We start from the raw sequence: 9,297 nt of genomic DNA, 5'->3' as shown, positions 1-9,297 counted from the left end.
TCTTCTTCACAATACCCCATAGATTTTCTATGGGGTTAAGGTCAGGAGAGTTTGCTGGCCAATTAAGAACAGGGATACCATGGTCCTTCAACCAGGTACTGGTAGCTTTGGCACTGTGTGCAGGTGCCAAGTCCTGTTGGAAAATGAAATCTGCATCTCCAAAAAGTTGGTCAGCTGCAGGAAGCATGAAGTGCTCTAAAACTTCCTGGTATGTGGCTGCGTTGACCCTGGACCTCAGAAAACACAATGGACCAACACCAGCAGATGACATGGCACCCCAAACCATCACTGACTGTGGAAACTTTACACTGGACTTCAAGCAACGTGGATGAAGTGCCTCTCTTCTTTTCCTCCAGACTCTGGGACCTTGATTTCCAAAGGAAATGCAAAATTTACTTTCATCAGAGAACATGACTTTGGACCACTCACCAGCAGTCCAGTCCTGTTTCTCTTTAGCCCAGGCAAGACGCTTCTGACGCTGTCTGTGGTTCAAGAGTGGCTTGACACAAGGAATGCGACAGCAGAAACCCATGTCTTTCATACGTCTGTGTGTGGTGGTTCTTGAAGCACTCACTCCAGCTGCAGTCCACTCTTTGTGAATCTCCCCCACATTTTTGAATGGGTTTTGTTTCACAATCCTCTCCAGGGTGCGGTTATCTCTCTTGCTTGTACACTTTTTTTGACCACATCTTTTCCTTCCCTTCGCCTCTCTATTAATGTGCTTGGACACTGAGCTCTGTGAACAGCCAGCCTCTTTAGCGAAGACCTTTTGTGTCTTGCCCTCCTTGTGCAAGGTGTCGATGGTCGTCTTTTGGACAACTGTCAAGTCAGCAGTCTTCCCCATGATTGTGTAGCCTATAGAACTAGACTGAAAGACCATTTAAAGGCTATTGCAGGTGGTTTGAGTTAATTAGCTGATTAGAGTGTGGCACCAGGGGCCATCAATTTTGAACCTTTTCACAATATTCTAATTTTCTGATATGATGAATTTGAGATTTTCATTTGTTGTCATTTGTAATCATCAAAATTAAACAAAATAAACATCTGAAATATATGAGTTTGTATGTAATGTATGAATATAATATACAAGTTTCACTTTTTAAATGGAATTACTGAAATCAATCTACTTTTTCATGATATTCTAATTTTATGACCAGCACCTGTATTTTTACTAGGGTTTGGGGCTCAGCATTTATGGTTTCTAAAGGTTAAAGATTGTCAAATTATTTATTATCAACGGCAGTTAGATCCAAAACAGTCACTGTGTCATTAATCTAAGAGAAGCTACATTTTAAACTTTAATGGTGGGTGAAAACACCTCATAAATAGCAATACCTGAACAAAAGAGAAGTGTAGTTTCACAGAGTGTCCTCTAGGTGGCAGTGTAACACCAACACACTGAAAACAATCTAAATCTAGATAAGTCATTTTTTTTATTAAAATAAATGTATTTGTTCTTTGTTTGAGGAGATAAAAGAGACATTTTGCCAATGGAACAAGACAATTTACATTTAAAATAAGAAAACACAATTGCACTGTCTTACTTCAAGAGCATATTATCTGATTATCTTATTTTAAGAGTAAAAATACTAATTCCTTTGGCAAACTAACTCATTTACCTACTCAAATTAAAGTAAATACACTTAATTTTAGACATTTTTTTACTTATTTCTAGAGGGTTCAGTGTAAATTGGAGCAGTCTCCAGGCTATAATTTTAAATGAAACTCATTTAGAGTTTTTATTAGCCTAATAGGTTAGATTATAAAAATGACATTAAAATATGTTTGGAAAATACAGATTTGTAAATATTGGAGATTAGATCACACCCAAACAGAAGCTAAACCTGGAAAACAAAAGTAATATGCATAAAAATGTATGCAGACCAGGAGCAAACTTGGAATAAGTCTGTCCTTTCAATGATCTGTACTTTATTTAACCATGTTTGCATTTGGTCTTAGTATAACACATGGAGGAAACACATGGACTGGAAAGAAGGAGTAAACAATATTTCTTAAGATGTTTATTTCAAAATGTCCACAAAGTGTAACAAACTCGGCATGCTTCATAAAAAATACCCAACAGTTTAGTTGTATAGTACGGTTAAGTATTGCTTATCATCTTAAATACATGCATCTTCAAATACATGATGCTCAAATCTACATGTTGGGTTGTCATGCTGGCATGTCATGTTGTTGAAGTAAACTGTATAAAACTTAAAATAAATGTTAAAGAACAAACGCCGTACAGTGGGCAAGTCAAAACAGAGGAATGCCATTTGAAGTAATAATCAGGTAGAGAAGAAGATATGCATTATAACGGATGGCAGCACCAGAGGAAGGTGAGCATGCAGAAGGACAGATTTAGCATCACCACAGAAATAAGGCCACAAATCCATCCTTTCTCCGAAACTAGGTGATGTTTACTAAACCTTTAGACAAAACCAGATAAACCAATTTATTATTTGTAGATCTTCTGATGGCGTGATGAAATACGGGGGATATTATAATAGGGGCTAAAGGACAAACTCAAGAACACAAAAAAAAAGCAGTCATATTATTGCATTGCCATAACTTTCACAGTATCTGAAACGTGTCAGGGCCCAGAGAGCTCAGCGCACAGAGGTACATTAATATTCATAATCAATACCAAATAAATGCAAAACTATGTCAGATAAATGAGAGAAAGAGAAAAAAAGGGCAATGAAACAAAATACACTGCAAAAAATTGAAATCTAAATAATAATTTTTACTTAAACTACCGTATATCCTCTAATATTGGCCTGTTTCCATTAGCAGTCGGGTCTCTAATAATGGCCTATCTGGCTGTCGGCAGAGACGATGTTCCTGGGCAGTCCTCAAAGACTTGTGATAGTAACATACAAGTACCACAGGGGGACAGTGTTTGCTAACGAATCCAAGCCATTAGCATGGGATGTCCCATCCTTAGCGCAGACAGTGCCGCAGACAGGAGGCCGGCTTGTTTGGTTGTTATGACCGAAATTATGACCCAGGAGTATAACCAGCCAAACAATCGTCCTGATCAGAAAGACAGATGTGATTAGCGGTAGGTCTTCTGGTAACCAGGCAGCGTTAAAATTACAGAATTTCGTTGGCCTTCGTTTTTCTGAATTTCCCTTGAAATAGATGATACTGGTTGCCTGCCTACTTCCACTTAGCCTGCCTAAAAAATATTTCGCTGTGATGGCAGAACAGTTTCCGTTAATTTATTTTTAAACTTTGTTTCGCAAGTCAGTTTGGCCAAGATTCAATTTTTTTCGTATTGCCGTGCAGAAGAATTACTGCTGCTGGAAGATGTTCTGTATACCGTTACGGTAACTGTACTTTTTCAATAAATGAACCTAGTATTTTATAGGTTCAAAGAGACACAAAATCTCTTTTTTATTCATTCCACTGGTAGTTTGTTTGATCAAATAGAAATAGAGGCCTGCCTCTAATTCTGGCCTCCTTCCAATAATGGCCTGGACCAAGATGCACCTGAGCGAAACAAAGCCTATATTAGAGGATTTACGGTAAGAGCATTTGGTCTTGAATTGAAGAGGTAAGTGAGACGCTTTGCCAGTGGAACAAGACAATTTACATTTAAAATAAAAACAAACCATTGCAATGTCTTATTTCAAGTTCTATCCAATTATCTTATTTTAAGAGTAAAAATATTCCATTGGCAAATCTTCCTATTTACCTGCTCAAATGAATGCTAAATAAGACATTTTTTCTTATTTCTAGCTTGTTTTTGCAGTGTATTAGTACACTGGAAAAATCAGAATCTAGAAAGTCAGTTTTTTTAGACTTAGACTTAGTCTTTAGACAGATTTTATTGGTAATTTTGTTTACACAAGTGTAAAACAAAGGGAAATTTTGTTTGGAAACAGCTCTAGACAATTTAATTTTTAAAAGTGCAGCCTTGAAAACAGTAATAAATAGATAAAAAAAGTGATATAAACATATGACTGTATATTAACTGTTCTAACTTACATTTTTTTTAAAATAAATAAAATAACCGGTGAGAGGGAGCTTTAACTTCCATCTCTGGCAGAGCTTTGAACTCGTTCTGAGGGAGGTGGGGGACATTGAGTCTGAGTGGACCATGTTTCGTGCCTCTGTTATTGAGGCAGCTAGTGAGGACACTGCTGGACACTGGACACCAGCAGTGAGGGAAGCTGTCAAGCTGAAGAAGGAGTCCTATCTGGCTTTATTGACCTGTGGGACTCCAGACGCAGCTGATAGGTACCAGCAGTCAAAGCGGCAGGTGGCTCGGCTGGTCGCTGAGGCAAAAACTCGTTGAAAGAGTTCGGAGAGGCCATGGAGAAAGACTTCCGTACGGATTCAAAGCGGTTCTGCTCCACAATCCAGCGCCCCGGAGGGGGAAACAGTGCAGTACCAACACTAATGATAGTGGGGGTGGTGTGCTGCTGACCTCGACTCGGGACGTCGTATGTCGGTGGGCGGAGTACTTCGAAGACCTCCTTAATCCCACCAACACTTCTTCCATTGAGGAAGCAGAGCCTGGGGGCTCCGGCTTGGGTCCTCCCATCTCTGTTGCTGAAGTCACCGAGGTGGTTAAAAAGCTCCTTGGTGGCAGGGCTCCAGGAGTGTAAGAGATTGGCCCCGAGTACCTTAGCGCTATGGATGTTGTGGGGCTGTGTTGGTCAACGGGGCTCTGCAACATTGCATGGACATCAGGGGCAGTTCCCCTGGATTGGCAGACCGGGGTGGTGGTCCCTCTATTTAAAAAAGGGGAATGGAGGGTGTGTTCCAGCAACAGAGGAATCACACTCTTAAGCCTCCCTGGTAAGGTCTATTCCGGGGTTCTGGAAAGGAGGGTCCGTCGGATAGTCGAATCTCGGATTCAGGAGGAGCAGTGAGGTTTCCGTTCTGGCCGTCGAACACTGGATCAGCTCTAGACCCACAGCAGGATTCTGGAGGGTGCATGGGAGTTTGCCCAACCAGTCTACATGTGTTTTGTGGATCTGAAAAAGGCATTCGACCTTGTTCCTCTGGGGTCCTGTGGGGGGTACTCTGGGAGTATGGAGTACCAGGCCCTTTAATAGGGGCTGTTAGGTCTCTGTATGACCGGTGTCAGAGCCTGGTCCACATTGGTGGCAGTAAGTCTGACTTTTATGGACAGAATTTCTAGGCGCAGCCAAGGTGTTGAGGGGATCTGTCTTGGTGACCTTAGGATTGCATCTCTGTTATTCACAGATGATGTGGTTCTGTTGGCTTCATCAGGGCGTGATCTACCGTTCTCACTGGAGCGGTTCGCAGGCAAGTGTGAAGCGGCCGGGATGAGGATCAGTGCCTCCAAATCCGAGACCATGGTCTGGAGCCGGAAAAGGGTAGAGTGCCTTTTACAGGTTGGGGAGGATGTACTGCCCCTAGTGGAGGAGTCTAAATATCTAGGGGTCTTGTTCACGAATGAGGGGAAGATGGAGCGGGAGATCAAAAGGCAGATCTTTAACTGTCGATTGAGCCCTGATCAGCTGGGGCTTATACGCATTGATAAGCATGACAGAGAGATGATCTGATGACCTGAGGTGGGGGCTGCTCTGAATGCATCTTTGATGTTAGAGTAAACCAGGTCTAAAGTGTTTTCACTCTGAGTTGCCATGTTGGTAGAAATGAGGGAGAACAGTCTTCAAGTCAGCCTGGTTAAAATCCCCAGCAATGATGAAAACAGCCTCTGTGTGCAGATTGGAGCTCAGAGATAGCCTGGTATAGAGTCTTCATGGCCTCTTTAGTGTTAGCACTGGGGGGCACATAAACAGCAGTGATGCTAACCACACTGAACTCTCTGGGCAGATAGAACGGCCTGCAGTTACGAGTCAGAAACTTGATGTCTGAAAAGCAGAAGCTGGAGACTGATTTTTATACCAGCTGTTGTTGATGTAAACCCAGAGCCCGCCACCAGAGTCTTGCGGCTTAGTTCTTTGTTCCTATCGGCGCGGTATAGCGTGAGGCCCTCCAGGTTTATAGCATTGTCCAGTATAGCTGGATGCAGCCATGACTCCTTTAGAATAATGGCACAACAGTTAATAATCTCCTTCTTTGTTCCAGTCGGAGATGATCAATTTTGTTTTCCAGCTAGCGGACGTTGGAGAGCAGGATTGATGGAAACGGTGGTCTGTGAGGATTTCTCATTTACTTAACAATTAGCCCCCCCCTGCAGCCTCGCTTTCTCCGTATCGCGCATCTCTTCCTTTGGCGGTTACGTTCCGCTGTTGTGTTGTAGAGATCCATCCGTAGGTTTTTAAAAAGGTCATTTTGTGACCGTAGCTCCAGCCGGCGTTGGCGATAATAGACGCAGGATTAAAGTGTAGTTTGTATCGTTTTAAGCGGCATATTCTGTGAAATTGTCAAGAGGAGCTGTTCTTGGCCGCTGCTTTGAAGCGCCGCCATGGTAACCGTTAAGAGTAAAAATACTAATTCCATTGGCAAATCATTTAATTTACCTACTCAAATTAAAGGTTAATTCACTTGATTCAAGTCGTTTTTGCAGTGTAGAGAGTCGTAATAAAGCTAAGCAGAGAAGGAAAACCTGGCCTGATCTTAAAATACCACACAAGGTTGATGATTCTCTGGATGACGGATTTTCTTTTTTTCTTTTGTCTCCACTGGCCTTCAATAACTTTTATTTTTGTCATTTATTTGAAAATTGTTCCTAATTAATGGATATTTTCTGCTCATTTTGATCAACAAGATGTGAATCATTTCACTTGTCTTAGTGCATCAAAATAAAACCTTCTTCAGCTGCAGCCCATAAAGAGTCCTACTCTGTTTCAGAAATAGATTTTATAAAATAAATACCGTCTACTCAAATCTGCTGATAATTCAGGTATATCAGAAGAGAAATTGCACTGCCCTAAGCTAAAATTCTTAGATTAAATGTATTTAGCCTTAATTTGAGCAGGTAGATGGATAATCTGCCAATGGAATGAGTAATTTTACCTCTAAAATAAAACTAATTAGATAATATGCACCTGAAATGAGTAAATGCAAAGTTTCTTATTTTAAATGTTAATTGTTCCATTAGCAAAGTGTCTCACTTGCCTCCTGAATTGAAGAAAAATTGCAGTATGTGGTTTTCTAGCTGAGTCTCTCTGCATTACTTATTGACCTCAAGGCGCAAAGCACTGGATGCACTGGAAAAAATCGAAATCTACATTAGTAATTTTTTCTTGAAATAAGTGCATTTAAAGAGACACTTTGCCATTGAAACAAGACGATTTGATTTAAAATAAGAAAACACAATTGCATTGTCTTATTTTGAGTGCATATTATTGAATTATCTTATTTTAAGAGTAGAAATACTAATACTAATTGGCAAACTATCTCATTATCTATTCAAATGAAGGGTAAATACACTTAATTTAAGAAATGTTTCCAGTGTGTGTGTGACATACTTCTGGGCATGCCGGCGTTGCCATGCAGGTAGATGAATCTCCGTTCAGAAAAAGCTGAACATTTGCAGAAACAAGGGAGAAAAACTGCCATGAATCCCAGGAGTCTGTGAGGTCACCTGTTTTTGCCTTTATGCCTTGTTTCGCTGTACTCCATCTGCACTGAGCTCTTCAGGGTCACGGTTATAAAACATGCCGGCTTTTCCTCTAAGCAGCAGCTTACAGTTCTTGAATAATTCATGGACACAACAAAAGCTGAGCAAATCCCCTTCTTCTTTTGGTGACACCCTTCATAGTAAACTGAAGAAAGTAAATATGACCTTGTTTCTTTTGCTCATTCTCTGCTACATGTTAAGTATTTTGGTCTCCTAAATGTGTACCGCCCAGACCTATCAGACCGATTCCTTTTCAAATGGCATGTAGAAAGGACGGCCAGAGAACCAGCGGCTTCCACCCCATGCATGATTCATCCTGAACAACCGTCCCGGCTGAGAGAGTTATGCTATAAAGGGAGATTAGGGACAGCAAGCACAGATAAGGATCATTTTATAGCAAGGAATCCAACCCTCTGAACCACATCCAAATATTGTCAAGTGCCTAAAGAGAGAAGCTGATTTGCCTGGGTTGAGTGGTTGGTCCCCATTTCTCTACATGAAAACATACAGTCCAAATCTTGCTTATGGGTGTTTAATTAAACATAAAATCAGAAATCTGGGTTAATAAAAACAACAACACTTGGATGAATCCATCAATGATTACTTGAAGATAAGTAAAATCTTAACCTCAGCCTTTAGCCAAAGAACTGAATGACATACAGAAATGGTGAAAAGCTTTAATGGTGCCCAACTAACACTCTTTAGATTTTTATTCAGACTAATCTGAGGCATATTGATTTGGTCACTGGATTGGGTACCAACTGGTTATAGTCAGGGTTGCGGCTTCAGCAGTCTGCAACCCTGAAGGTGTCATGATCGCAGCCCCAATTACTGACTTCCTTCACCTGCTGTTCACTCCCCGCTCTCTAATTTTCTTTCCACTTATTCACCTGCTCCTGCTGCTATATACGGTTCAGCCCAGCTATCGGGGCCAGATTATAATTCGTCTATTCTTAGTTTATTCGTGTTTTCGTGTCAGTTATTTACGTTTGTTTCATGAGAGATAAGTCCCTGGTTAATTTCTTGAGTCTTGGAGGCCGGTGGCTGGAGAGGGTTTAATGTTTGTCTCCTGTCTCCTGGTCATGTCCCGGCTCTTCTCCACGGAGCCCTCAGAGTTTTGGCTTTGAACGCAGGGAAGGTCAGTTTTAATTCCCGTGATCCTGGCTCCAAGGTGGAGACCAGTTCAAAGTTCTGCAGTTCTCCTGGTACCATGTCTTTTCTCTGTCCTTCTACCACTGTTTCCATCTGAGCGTGTTTGTCTGAGCTCGCTGCTGGACTCATGGAGCTCTGAACCTGCCTGGATGATCTAAGGATTCCTGGAACCTAGATCTGTCCGGTTCTGAACTGTTTCTCGGACCTGGATCGGTCTCTGCCTGCTCACTGAGGTTGCTGAATCTGGGACACTTTGGACGGCTCTGAGCCGCATTTTGTTTGGAGTTCCATCGGCTGGATCCTTCCCTCCTCGGAGAGGATGGACTGAACTGTTAAACCAGAGTGTCAATGATTGGGCGATGCCCCGCATAATTCTTGCAGCAGCAGGAAGGAGGCAGCAGGAGCAGGATCTTTAGCAGCCCACGTCCCATTCTGTTCTGTTTTATAATTTTCTGTCATTAAATATTTTGAAACTTCCCATCGTCTTACTTGCCTTGAAGACACTGGTCAATCTGTCCCGTTTAAGACAGAAGGAACTTTGAGCTAAAACTCTTTTCTTGGTTGTTGCTTCAGTG

This window comes from Cyprinodon tularosa, unplaced genomic scaffold (assembly GCF_016077235.1).
Source record: "Cyprinodon tularosa strain WSP-4 unplaced genomic scaffold, ASM1607723v1 ctg1006, whole genome shotgun sequence".
Taxonomy (NCBI): Eukaryota; Metazoa; Chordata; class Actinopteri; order Cyprinodontiformes; family Cyprinodontidae; genus Cyprinodon; species Cyprinodon tularosa.
The sequence above is the reverse complement of the archived record's forward strand: the minus strand, read 5'-3'. Positions refer to the sequence as shown.